The sequence below is a fragment of the Staurois parvus genome, unplaced genomic scaffold (assembly GCF_062004578.1).
Source record: "Staurois parvus isolate SC_StPar_1 unplaced genomic scaffold, SC_StPar_1.0 ptg000105l, whole genome shotgun sequence".
Classification (NCBI taxonomy): Eukaryota; Metazoa; Chordata; class Amphibia; order Anura; family Ranidae; genus Staurois; species Staurois parvus.
The window spans coordinates 2137501-2152268 of NW_028317901.1; the positions used below are offsets into that span (position 1 = coordinate 2137501).

General features: G+C 40.5%; 1 protein-coding gene across 1 annotated transcript in view; it reads right to left on the bottom strand.

Annotated features, from left to right (window-relative positions):
- Positions 1 to 14768, bottom strand: part of STRA6 (signaling receptor and transporter of retinol STRA6) — an 85366-nt gene that overhangs the window by 25148 nt on the left and 45450 nt on the right. The gene's annotated exons all lie outside the window — the stretch shown is intronic.

Below are 14768 nucleotides of genomic sequence, written 5' to 3' on the forward strand. Positions count from 1 at the left end.
ATTTTCCAGCCTTTCCCCACTTTGTCCAAAACATAAAAAAATGTTTTTGGCTGGAATTCCACTTTTATGATGCCTTCTATCTTGGATTTATTTATTTTGTGCAGACACTCTAATCATCCTACAAGAATCCAGTAAGCTAAATGCAGACTGTATGACAGCACATGAAACACTGTTACTATCAATGATAATAACTATTTCCATATTGTGTATTAGCACATATTCTTTTTTGTGCAGTGTTCTTTGTACGCCTCTTATAATAATAATATGTGAATACACAGTTATGCACTACCTTTCATAATGGCTTAAGTGGGTTGTGACTAAAATAATTGCCTTTCACATGGTACTGCAGCTTGACAGCATATTGCCATTTGATTGTTAGACCCAATAATTAAAGACCAAGGCCACAGTGCATTGCCAGGCCACATGGAGACAGCTGATTGCTAGGAACAAATGTAATATAGAGCTAGGCTAGCTGTGTTTCCAAGGAGAATTCTTTGTAGAAATGTCCTGAATAGCTAAGACCTTGATGCAAAAACGATGCAGAGCAGGAAAACCATCATAGCGCACTCCATAACCATGGCAGCACACTCCATAACTATAGCAGCACACTTGCTTATCAGAAGAGAAGAAAATGAATGTTAGTATAGGCTAGAGTTACTACTGATGTTCATTCGCCTTTTTCATTTGAAAGAAATAAAAACAATTTTAGTATTTTCCCATTATTTCACTGGGTGCCAATTTGATGAATTTAAGTCCACTTAAAGTAAGCCTGTCATGAGAGAAATATAGGGGCTGCCATTGCTGACCTCCTTCTGAAGGTGCTTTCGTTCCTTAGCTGTTATGGTAATCCCCTGGCTTCACAACCTTCTGAGTAAGTGACTTAGAGTATGCAGATCATAAAAATCTGAAGAAAGTGCTTGCCTACATATTAGTTATGGGTTAGCGGTTCAAAATAATGAAGCCAGAGGGCCAGCATGACAGGCAGGAAACTATAATTTTCAATAAGAAGGATCAGCAATTTCAGATTCTATATTTCTCCCTTGGCATGTTTACATAATGTATTTGGAAACTGTGAGCTTAGGGGTTGGTTCAAATGTAAGTATGTAGAAAAACGATAACTCCAAAGTGGTGTGATGCTAGCTCCATTTTTATTGCTTGCTCTGTTTGTGTCAGATGCCTGGTTCCCCCGCTATGCCTTGTGGTTCCTCCTGCCAGTATGTCTATATGGTGTGCTGTACTGGCATTGGGACCACCATGCATGACACAAGCTGCCATCACATATCTGGAAGATGGTGGAATGTGAAGATTCTGCTGAAGATGGTAGCTCTTGAAGAGAGCAAAGTGAGGGTTTGCTGCTTGTCAGAGAGGTATGCATTTTTTTGGCAGGCGCTTTATAGACTTTTATTTCTAATGAATCTTTTTAATAATGCAGAATAAGTGGTTTGTCTTTGGACATGAAGTGGGACAATTTCCCCAAAGGAAAAAGCCGACTGAACTTGTAGCGGTGCTCAAAGCTGGGGAACTTGGCATAACTCTGCTGGTAACAGAGAATGGGCATCCTCACATCAATTCAGAACAATAAAGTGGGGAAGACGGACGCCACATAAACCTCCCCAATGTGAATAGCGGTGTTGGCATCAGCTGCTAGTCCAGCCATGCCCACTGACGCGTTTCTCCCTGCCCACCACCAGTTAGGGTAAGATTGGTTTATGTATGTGTAAGAATTGATTGGAGTATGCTGTAGGTAGTGATGAGCTAATCAACAAAGGTGTAGCAGCTCAGGTACAGACTGCTGCAGCAAGTGATTGCTTTAATCTATTTATCCCAAGCCAAAAGAAGAAAAGACCTTATCACCACAAACTAAAATGAAAGACCTCTAAAAAAAATGCTCAACCACTAAACTACTACCTGTACAAAGAAAAGCCTTCTAAATGGCTGAACTCAAATCCAGCCCAAGCTATAAAAAAATAAAAAGGAAGCTTCCTTAATTAAAAGAAAACAATATCAGAGATACACAGAGCTCAAGCTAGAGAACAAGCTTTCTGCCCTGTTACTATCACCAGCTCCAACACATTGGGTTGGATTTACTAAAGGTAAATAGGCTGTGCATTTTGCAATGTGGTAAAGCTTCACTTTGTAAAGAATACCCAATCAGGTGCAAGGAAAATAATTAAAAAAACAGTATTTTTGCTTGCACATGATTGGATGATAGAAATCAGCAGAGTTTTAGCACATTTACTAAGCTCTGGGGGAAATAGGTGCAATTGTGCTTGCAAAGTGCACAGTTTATTTACCTTTAGTATATCTACCCCATTCACATTATAGTTGCCCCCCCCCCCATCCCCACTTATAGTGAAGGGCTGGGTATTCCTCTCTCACAACTTTTAAACCAGAGACAAAGGCTATGCACATCATTTTGGGTCATGGAAAAATTCACAGAATTTGCCTAAGTGCTCGTTCACACTGGACATCGCATGTGATTCACACAGAAATCACACAGTATTCCCATGCAATTCACATTTGATTTCTGTTTGGTGCAATTTGAGTCATACATTTTGTATGGCACAAATCGCACCACAGTCGCTCCAAAATCATGCAGGACCATTTTTTTCTGCACCAGAATCAGATTGCATGGGCGTTCACACCCATGCAATCAAAGATCTGATTCTGCAAATCGCACCATGTTTTGCAAACTGTTTTCGGTGTGTCGTTAACATACACACCCACAGCGGTTCACATGAATGGGGTGCGATTGTGATGCAGTGTGGGAATCACACAGAAACATGTGCGAATTCCATACTGCATCAGTGTGAATTGGCACTAAGACTTACAAGTTTTAATCAAGTTCAAGCTTGAATCAAATCTCATCCCTAGCTGTGAGTAGATGTGCTCTCCCTCCATCCCGCATCTCTTACTATGGAAGTTGAACTTCCCGAAGAAGACAGGATGCCTATGTGTTGCAGAAGTTTATTGTAATAAGTATAGTCTTAAAAAGTCCTCAAGCAACCTATATATTTTAGGAATTTGTGGCTAAAAAATGGAGAATCACTCCTGTTCCCTAGTCTCTGTGGGAGAGATATACTAAAACTGGAGCACTCAGAATCTGGTGCAGTTGTGCATGGTAGCCAATCAGCTTCTAACTTCAGCTTGTTTAATTAAGCTTTGGCAATAAAACCTGGAAACTGATTGGTGTCTATGCAGAGTTGCACCAAATTTTACAACCTGTAGTTTTAGTAAAGAACCCCCATTGTCTCCACATTGTTCATGCTTTTAGTCTAGAATGCCGCATTTTCCTGCAAATGAGGAGTTCTCTGGCACAATACATTTTATAGAGGTAATTATGTAGCACTACCCTCCATAGGAGCTGCTTGAGTATTGCCCATGTTCTCCCCACTACTATGCTGACAGCCAGACACAAAAGTATTTTCCTGCAACCAGGTGCATACACTTTTAGTTTGTCAAAGTCCAGTCTAGGGGTGTTGTTTTGCAGTCTTATTTAAGAGGGATTTGGATAGTGTTAGGGGGTTGCAGCAGGATACTCAGAAACAAAACTCTTCACAACTTAAGCAGGCCATAGACTTCCGATAAAGTTGACGAATTATCGGCCAATAAAAAAATCGGCCGATATTTGGATCGTTAGTGGGGAAATCGGTCGACCGTTTTTCGTAATTTTAAGACATTTAGAAAATCGGCCCTGCTGGAAAATTGTCGGCCGATTTTGTCGTTCGGCCGATTTTTGTGGTAATTATGGTCAAATCGGCTGTTCTTTTTGCAGATTTTCAAATAAATTGAATATGAAGAAAAGAAGAAATAGAATATCAAGAAGAAGAAGAAATAGATTTTGCAGAAGAAGAAGAAGAAATAGATTTTGCAGGAGAAGAAGAAATAGATTTTTCAGAAGAAGAAAAATATTTTGCAGGAGAAGAAGAAAAAGTTGCAACATTGTATCTATTTGTATCCATTTCGGATACAGATGTTTCTATTCAAGTACAAATAGATACAATGTTGTTTCTTCTTCTTCTTCTTATGCATAATCTATTTCTTCTGTCAAATATAATAGCAGGGCTCTATGCAGGGACACCGCTAATATATTAATTGCCAGCCGTAGACGGGACAAAAACCATCTGACTTTTTTTTACAATGGTAGTAACGTCGACCGACTGAAAGACCGATTTTACGATTTTCTAAAAAAAAAACGTCTGGTTTTCTCCAAGTCTATGGCCTGCTTTAAGGACACTAGCTGTTCTAAAATGGAGCCTAATTAGATGGGTCATTTATCGGCCGAATTGTCGGCCGATAAACGGAAAATCGGTCGTTGCTGGCACTGATGCTGCCACCAATGTCCACGAAAAACGTCCGTTTTTCATGGATTTTCCAGCATGACCGATAAAACTAAACGAGAAGATCTGCGAAAAACGGCCGACAGGCTGACCCCACTAATGGCATTAATATCGGCTGATTTTTTGTGCAGATGAAAATTTGGCCAATAAATGACCCGTCTATGGCCTGCATTAGGTGAAGTCCCTTGCTGGGAGCAGATGGCAGATGTCTACTATAATGGCAGTGTAGTAGTAAAGAAGCTTGAGCAAAGTCCCATGCAGTATGTGACAGGTAGACAGAGCTCTTCAGGTCACTAGCCAGAATTCCCTTTAGCTGGGCCCTTAGCTGACTAGAGGACAATAGAAGGGGGTTAACAGCAGCAGGTCCCTGAGATCCCGCAATGTTTTTGTAGAGCAACCGGAAGCCTCTCTAAGTGATGCCGGAAGGATCCTCAGCGGACTCAGTCAGATTTAGATGAACCAGGGCCACTCTTTGAAATCAGCTTCAAGCTCTCAGGTCACCCACCCGAGGCCACTTGGCTGCAGGTGCCAGGGGAGGCAAGCCTGTCTCAATCCTGGCTTGACAATCCACTCTGGGAAGGACCCTGATCCCATGTGCTCACAGAATATAAATACCAGCTCCCAGCATGCAGTGGGGTTACCTTCCCCTATGTTTGTCCAGAGTTCTATTCATATTTATGCTGTTCATTTGCCTAGCTCTTACCTTGTTCTGGAAAACTCTAGGGGTTTCCAGAAGGCAGGAGTACTAGGCAAACTTAAACAGCACCATAATATAAGAGCAGTCCAGACAAATAGATTTCAGCACTCTGTTAAGCAGAACGCCAAGGATACATTTACCTATTAGCTCCCCTGTTAGGCAGAAGAGCAAGCTACACTAACTATGTACATCCTAGCACCTATACTAGAAGGGTGCTACATTTATATACAGTGTTGCTCAATGTTGTTATCTTAATAAACGATCCTTTGCCTTTGAGAAATAGCTCTTATTATTACGCTGTTGACCTTCCTGTAATGGCTGGAAACACGCTTCCCAGTTTTTATGTGATTAAAATGTAGTGATTATTAAAAGATTTATTTTGGTGAGGTGTTAAGGGCATGCGTAGCCTTTAACAGGTCACCAAATTTTGCCTTAACGTGGAGGCATTTAATAAAATCGATGGGATATGTGCAGTGATTAAGACACCTTCAAAAAATCAATTGTGTGCTTTAAAAGCTTTTCCCGTTGATATCAGTCATCCCACCCAAAAGCAGTAATCAGTCAGCAGTTGACCTATTTCACTATTCATTTCATCAAGCTGATTGTTAGAGTAGGGAGACTCCCTTTTTGGTGATGACTGCATCACCACATCCAGCGGTCTTTAAGCTCACAGAAAATCTAACTAGGGCAGAAAAATGAAGTGTTACATGGATAAATATGATTTAAAACTGAAAAACAGTGTACGCCTAAAAAGAGTAAAAAAAACCTAATTTTTGTCATCTTAAACCACAATTTTATTGCTTTAATGTTCATTTAGATGACTCTCAGTATAGCACATGAACAGTATTCCTTGTATATGACTAAACAAGGACTTACTCATTATGCAGTATACATTGATTCATCCATAGATTGGCTACACATGAATGGTTTTTATATTAAAAAAACAAAACTTAAATCAATAGGTTTTATAATCAATGATGCTATGAAGAGGAAAATCTTGGTTTCTGTCTGACTTACTGGCAAATGTATTTTATTGTTTAGATAACATTCCACTAAATTTATAGTAAAATCCTGTGACTCAATGCATCTTCATGGGCCAGTTTCATGTTATTAGTAACACAGACTTTTCTAACAGAGGATTTACTTTCAGTATTTTAAGAATAGTGTAGCTCAAATGAAACACCAAATTGGGAACAGTTACACTTTTCATAAGTGCATTACATTTTCAAAATGTCAGCTCACTTCAGCAAACAACTTATTCTCCACCTTACATAACCTAAAGGTGAAGATGCAAATAAGAATCACATATGTTTTGCTTCTCTGGGTAATTGTCCTTTGACAGTTCCCATAAGTGTAATATTAAACCCCCAGTTTTTTAAAGTATTTTCAGCAGCTGGTTTAATCATTTACTGAGTGTGCAGATTTCATGGTGGATCTTCTCTTGAATGCAGGGATAATATAATTATGTCTCCCTACACTGTGTGCATCAATAGAAACACACAGCCCTGTATCCTAGGATCGCAAGGCACTTCCCTGCTTCTTCCCCCCTTCCCCCTTTTTTTCTCCAAACTAACAGACTGGTCCAAGACTGTCAACTGTGAACTTATTCTTGTGAAGACCGGAAGTTCACAGAAGCAGCACAAGAACAGCAGGAGGCGGCAGAATTGAAAGTTGTAAGCAGCAAGTGCTGAGTTTTAACACATTTTGTTCTTGAGAAATTTTATTTTATTGTTCTCAATGTATTAAGCTAAAAAATGCTGAAAGTTTAATACTACTTCATGGTTTCCTTTGAGAACATAAAGAGATTCTTCAGTCACTTTTTAAAAAAATTAAATTCAGCAGCTACAAATAAAAAGACACTTACCAATCCAATCTTTATGTCTGGAGGAAAAGAAATGTAATCTCCAAACACGGAAAGGTTTCTTCACAGTGAGAGCTGTGAAAATCTGGAATAGACTCTCTCAAGAGTTGGTTCTGGCCAGCTCAGTGGATTGCTTTAAAAAAAGGCCTAGATTGTTTCTTAGATACACAGAATATAACTGGATACTAACATTTATAGGTAAAGCTGATCCAGGGAATATCGGATTGCCTCTCGGGGGATCAGGAAGAATTTTTTTCCCCTGCAGGAGCAAATTGGATCATGCGTTGCTGTTTTTTTTTGCCTTCCTCTGGATCAACTGTGGGTATAGGATTATAACTTTTTTTTTTTAATGGTTGAACGGGATGAACTTTTGTCCTTTTTCAGCCAGACTAACTATGTTACTATGTAATTTAATAAAATTTCACTTACCAATCCAGAGATCCAGCACTGTCCTCACCAGGGCTGGTTCTACGCTGGTCTTCGGGTCCCCGGAGCTGCCATGTTTAGTGTGGGATTCCGGCTGTGACATCCTGCGGCTTCACAGATGGCTCCCTACTGCTGTGCTTTGTGAATGGTCCCGTAGCCTCCACGGACCTGTGCAGTGTCCCAAGTGATTGCAGGCAGGGAGGGAGGGGGTGAACTTCTGCTGGGATCGCCTAGGTGATTCCAGCGGAAGTGGGAAATAAGTACCGCTCCCCTCCCCCCCTAAAAAAAACTGCTTTCGTTACTTGCAAAGGAGGAGGGTGGAGGAGGAAGAGTGGAACTTCCGTTTTTCAGTGACGTTTCAGTGAAGCTTTAAGATTGCTATAGATATTGGACAGTGCTTGACTTTCGAACACTCATGAGTGATCTTATTGTTTATTGATGATTAAATAATAACAACTTTTATCCTCCAAAAAAGATATTTTATTGAAAGGTCCACAAAATACACATTCGATGATATCAGATTCCAGATAATATCAAATGATGCTTTCGGATAGAGATATTGCACAAGCATTTTGTGGTATATCCATTGTACAAACCCGCCCCTGATAATAGCTATCAATGGAATCCAGTAATCAGAAGAAGGTGTAGGCAAGGTATGTCTGTCAAGCAATGATAAGCTAAATGTACATTTTTTATCTGTGTTGTGGTAATAAATCTGTCAGATAATCAAACATTACATTTTAAATACCGATCAAAAAAATATGACTGGTTCAACAATGAAAATAGACAAAACACTCCACATACACAGACTGACTTTTTTCTGGCCATCTATGAAAAATCTTTTGTATGATTGTTCTTTCCACAATCATTCAATAGATGAACAAACTTTAAACTCATTATCATCATTATTAAATTAAGAACACAGTTATTAAATCAAGTGTTTCAAGTGAATATAATAATATGCCAGAGTTGATCAATTCATTCTATGGTCCAAACATGGCCTGAATTTCCTGAGTAAATTATATTCTGGAGCTGCCATGTTTCATTATGCTCAGAGTAGAGACCATTTACTTTGCATTTCCTATTGCATTCACTGACTCTGAAGACAGGGATGTTATGAGTCAAGAAAGAGGTTAGTAATATCAAATATCACATGACCTGCCTACCAGGAATTCTGTCAGCGCTAGGGAGAAGGTCTTATCATTTTGGCATTTTAGATGCCAAAGCAAAAGGGGTGACACCAGGTTCTTTACAGACACTTATCTTTTCACTTTTTAGTTACATTATAGAGCGGGCTAGAATATTATTTTTTTCATGCAAGGCTTGCTTGAATCAACCCTTATTGCAGTTACCGTATATGTGCATTAAAACATATTGAGATGCACAGTATACTAGTCTACTAGAAATAAGGCTAAAGGGAGGATTGCACTATGAAAATGTCAGGGTCTATCCTGACACATTGTAAGGTGCTTCCCTTTAAATTGAGTGAAAAGTGTTCAAGCAGGCTTGTAAACATGAAGAGCACTGGGAGGATCTCACCAGTATAGTCGCACTCATTAATTGGTCAGGCTAGAGACAGGGAGGTGACATAGAAAGCTTTGAATAGTGATGTCACCAATGCAGTCGCATTCATAGATTGGGAAGGCTGGAAACAGGAAGGTAATATAAAAAGCTTTAGCTAGAGAAAAGGAGGTGACATAGAATGCTTAGGCTGACCATACATGGATGATTGAAATTCAGCCGGTTCAGCAGAGACCAGCTGAATTTCCATCCATGTATGGGCACTGTGGTTGTACAGAAGTCAATCTACCTATCAACATCTGACTGCCCTGTTGGGTTTTCCCAGCTCGATCAGCGCCACAGGATATAGCCGGCAGCACTGATCTGTGTATTTTGATGGCAAGGTAAGTCTCCCCACTGTCAGCATACAATAGCTCAGTGGGAGGATTCACAGCTGGTTGAACAATAAAAATTGACTCATGTGACTGAATAGCGATGTCATCATTGTAGTCATGCTCATTGATTGGACAGGCTAGAGACAGGGAGGTAATATAACAATCTCTGAATAGTGATGTAATCCAATGTAGTCACACTCATTGATTGGGCAAGCTATAGACAAGGAGGTTACATACAAAGCTTGGAATAGTGATGTCATCCAGTGGCTATATAGCCAGACCGGGCTGCATGAACCATAAGAGGGCTGGACAGAATTCAATTATTTTGACAGATGAAATCATTTACATTTATGAATTTCAACTAAACATTTAGGTATTGAGGTAAAATACTACTTACAGAAAGCAATGTTTTGAGAAAAATCTTTTATTTTCTATTTCCCATATCCTCATATACAGGATCTTTTTACATAACCCACTTCAAGAAACTCAGACCTTTTTAAAGAATAAAGCATACTCTTTGTACTTGACATCTAATCATGAAACAACGTTATTCATCTCTACACATTGTAACATTTTAAATGTTTTTCTAGCACAAGCTGTGCATTATGCTGTAAGAGAGCATTAGCACTCTTGAAATAGCTGCCAAAGCAATTTTCATGCCTCACGCAGCACAGCCTGTCACCCACAATTATTTGGGGATAGGTATAATGCAGCAAATGGTGCATACATTATGCTAGAAGACCCATTAGCAAATCTATGGGTCAAAAGAGAAGCACCATAGAAGTCTGCAACAAATGTTCTGCACTGCATAGTTGATAGCTACTGATGCATACATTCCTAAGCATCATATATCTATGCCTTGTGAGAGATCTGTACAGGGAAGGTAGCGAGATAGGACAATAAGGCTGATTTATGGAAAATGAAGCAAAAGAACAAACAGGGGACATATTAGCCAATCCTGATTATTGATTCCATTTATTATTCTGCACTCAGAAGACGAATCTGCAAAAGCAGCTCATCATCTGAACTGCCGAAATGATCCCCTTGTGTGCTGCATTCACAGTCACAAAATTTAACTGAATGTGATATCCTGCAAGCATTATTTGCCAAAAAAAGCTAGACAGGGCGTAAATAAATTTCCATTCCCATGGGTTCAAAACCTACACAGAAAAAGGCACAGGCCATAAGTCCATTACATACATTTTCAAGAGATCTAATTAAAGCTGGCGATACACAAGGATTGCTTATTCAACTTCTGTTGAAGGAACATGATGGGAAGTTTTCTGTCAATCAGTGGCTGCAGCCATTCAGCTCTTACAGTTGCTTTTTTTTGGGGGGGGGAGGGGGGGGGTTTAAACCACATGAATAAAAGCTGATTGTAAGTACCGCATCAGTGTTATATGGCTTGTCCCAACCAACTGTACCTGCCACTTTTGTTGGACAGATTGGTCTGTTACAGGAAGTGGACAATCAGTGGATCTCATGGCAGGATCAACGGTAATAAAACCGTTTTACAGGGGCTCAGAAAAAAAATGCTGTGTTAAGCCGGGCATTGATGGAGAAATTTTCTTTCCTGCAGCCACAAGTTTCCCCATCAACACAGTCAGTGTTGATGGTGGAACCCCTCCCTTGGAGCCATTGTGTTCTTCCTTAGGGGGAGCCAGGGGTGGACTGATCATTTGGAAACTTGGACACTGCCCGAGGGCCCGGGGTCAGTAGGGGGCCCCATGAGATGCCCCTGGTACCTTTTTCATAGGCTTTTTTGAGTTTGGGCAAGGACACAGGGGCCCCATGATCCAATATTGCCCGGGGGCCCCATGAGTTGTCAGTCCGCCCCTGGGGAGAGCAGTCCCTGTCGGGAGAACACAGTGATTACTGCTAGCAGCTATATTAGCCGCTAGAAATAATTGCATGTAAAATCTGACAGGCTGGTTCAGAGGCGGACTGACCATTCGAGCACTTGGGCACTGCCCGAGGGCCCGGGGTCAGAAGGGGGCCCCATGAAATGCCCCTGATACCTTTTTTTATAGGCTTTTTTGAGTGTGGGCAAGGATACAGACGCCCCATGATCCCCTAGTGCCCGGGGGGCCCCATGAGTTGTCAGTCCACCCCTGGGCTGGTTGTACAATCAATCAATCAACTTGGGTACATTCAGCTTGTCCAAACATGGTTCAGTTCTCATCCAGCCCATGCTGAACTGGCTGAGATTCGAACCGTCTATGGCCGGCTTTAATGCTATTGACAGTCCACATCATATAGGATTAGAGAGTCAATTAAATCCCTTTAAAGCTGAGATATTTTATTTGCAATCATCGAATTTGCAGAACACCAAAATCAATGTGATGCTAAACCCACAACAGTAAAAATCTGTCTGTATATGCAGTAAAGCATGCTTGTTATACTCAGTGTGGAACCTAAGGGGTTAATCCTCTGCATTGTGTAAAACGGTTGTTTGATCCTGTCTTCTCTGATTCTCCCATTTTTCTACCATCCCCAATCCATCTGCTGATAGTACAGAGCTCTAGGAGTCACTCTGCACATGTTCAGTTTAGTGTGTATGGCTAGAGAGGTTTTTTTTCTTTGGTAGAGTGCATGTGATCAGCACAGGGCCAACCAGCACTGTCCATACAGAGGGTTAGAGGTTTTGCAGCCTCATGGGACAGTCAGAGGAGAATGAAAACTCCTCCTACAAGATTTAACCAGTGCTCAGCTGGACACTGATAGAAGTCACAGAACTGCTGTAAGTGCTGATGAGAAAAGGTATTTAGCAGTTTATATTTACTAAAATAATTGCATTTCCATGTTCTCTTTACTGTGGGAGACCAGATATAGTGAATGTAGGGTCCTGGGTTTAGTAAGTCTTTAATGAGATAACATTTAAAGACTAGATAATTCTAGCTGTTGCAAATAAACGAAATCACCAGATTAGCTTGAGTCTAAAGCCTAGTACGCTCCGCCTGTGTGTACAGCGGCTAGCCCGACAGAAGTTGGTGGTTCAGCAGGCTTCTGTCAAAGGGGCATGATGGAAAAAGGTTCGATCAGCATCCATTTAGCGCTTCCAGGCAATGGCTATGAGCGCTGACCGGTCTGTTGTGGCAGGGGGGCTGTCCCCCTGTCAGAACACAATAGCTTAGATCACTGTACTAACATCAGATTGTTAGTACAGCGCCTGCTCCTGAGCTCTGCAGCTTTTATTCGTTCGTTGAACAAAAAAAAAAACTGCTAGTGTGTAACAAGCTTAGGGCAAGCCATACATTATGCAATATTCTTTTTTTTTGGTGTTTGGCATTCCTGGATGTCACAGAGAAAAATGGTCATTTATTGATTTTAGCATCATTTTCTGCAGCATTATCCTGTAAGTTTAGGCTGAAATGATGACAAGGAGTGTACCTTTGACAGATGGGGTACACAAGGAGTAGGTGGAATGGTGATAGCTGTCATTCAACTTGGAAGAGAATTCTCAGCAAGACACTGTAGCAGGGGGTCTGAATGGGACAGTGCCAGTGAAAAGTACTGAAGCAAAAGCTCAAAACTAGCAAGAATGGCGTAAAAACTAATAATACTTCAGATTATGCCCTTAAACTAAAAGTATGAGAAGTACAGTAATGAATAAAAGCACTTGTCATTACTGCAGCACCTCACTTTGGTAAATACCACTAATGCAAAAAAAAAATGTGGAAAAGAAGGAGAGGGGGCACCACCCTCTAAGTGTAGGTATAATGATAAAAAGATAAAAACATGCACAAATGCACTCACTGTGGTAAAGGAATAACCTACATATCAGACAGCTCAGATCCTGTTAGTCCTTCCCATATAATACTGTGACTGTTGCGGATGTGTATAGGCCAATAATAGGCTGCAGAGTTCATCAGGAAAATGGTCAGGTGGAGCAGAGTGGAACAGAGAAGCGGCCTGGATGGACAGACTGCAGCCAGCAAAGAGACCTTTTGGACAACGACAAGCATTGCAATGCAGGGCTCAGTGAGTGCATTTGTGGGTGTTTTTAGCTTTTTATCAATATATCTACACTTAGATGGTGGTGCCCTCTCTCTTTCTTTTCCATTTGTTCTGCAGCAAAAGCTGCTTTTTGTATATAACTGTTTGCCATCCTCTTTTTATATATAAATGGACAGATGGTGTACTTAGAACTAAAAATGGGACTACATTTTAAAGCTTCATTTTTTAAAGTGCTTCATTGGACAGTGTAATTGCCAAACAAAAGACAGAGAGCCAGTGATATTGACTCTGTATTGCGTGATAGCAGTGACCAATCTACGCACCATAGAAGAAGATTGGCTGCAGGTGTCAGCGGCTGTCCGTGAGCTCCTGGACACCGCACTGCTGAAGTGGAGTATAATTCAGCTTTAATCCTGTCACTTACCATATCCTTCAGAATTGCGCAAGAACCCTTTCATCCCCATCTTCCCATTGTACGTGACCTGTACAGTATACTGACTCTTTCAACTCATGATCCCTCTCTCTATGACCTGTAGTTGTATCTAGTGCACCATTACCAAACTTCATGTTTTATGGCCGGTTCACGCTATGCCCTGATCTGAATTGCACAGAAACTTGCTGTGAACTCCAGTGCGATTCATATGCGGGTCTATGCGGTGCGATTTAATGCCCATTCATTTGAATGGGATGAAATCGCATGGCACCTCGCTAAAGTAGTGCATTCACATTTTTAAATGCACGGCAACCGCATCACATTGTACTTTGTACCATGCAGACTTGGGTCAGGCAAACGCAATGTGTTTGCGACCTGCGTTCAGGGTGTCATTGACTTTAACTGACCCCTGCAGCAGATCGGGAAGTCGCACAGAAACCTTTCTCTCCCACACCGCATTCTAGTGTGAACGATTTCTAAACTCCTTCAAAACTGATATGTTTTTTAATTTAAAAAACACTGGGGGAAAAAAATCAAACCACCTTTCACCTTTATTTTGAAGATGTATGTACTGTCCTGGCATTTTTATTTGCAATGCTTTAGCCAAAAGTAAGAGAAACAGTTCTTTTTTTTAATTTTTTGCCTTTTTTCCTTTATATAATAAGAAATAAAAACATTTTTTTTGTTAAATACCACCCAAAAGGATATAAAATTCATTCTGGGTACATTGTTGCATGACGGAGTATTTGTCAGTCAAATTATAAGTATGCTAAAAAAATGGCCTGGACAGGAAGGAGGTGTAACACAATGGTCCTCAGGTGGTTAAATAAAGTTGGAGTTCTGTTTTAAACCCCTTCTGTTACATGATGTAACAACATTTTCCCAATGCTGACAGATTACTGATTCACTATAAGTAGCTTAATATAAATTTCAGTGTTGGAGACAAGCCATTCTTTATCAAATGTTTACTGTGCCGGCGTGAGTCACATGTGTGTGCGTGTATGAAAGAAAGAAAGAAAGAGAAAGAACGATACACAAGACACATATACCTATAATTTTCTTAACATAAACACACATGCACAGCCATAGTCACATCAGCTGATAATTAATCAGATAAAGTCTGTGTTGGATAAGGACAAGTTGCCATGGGGATCAGGCT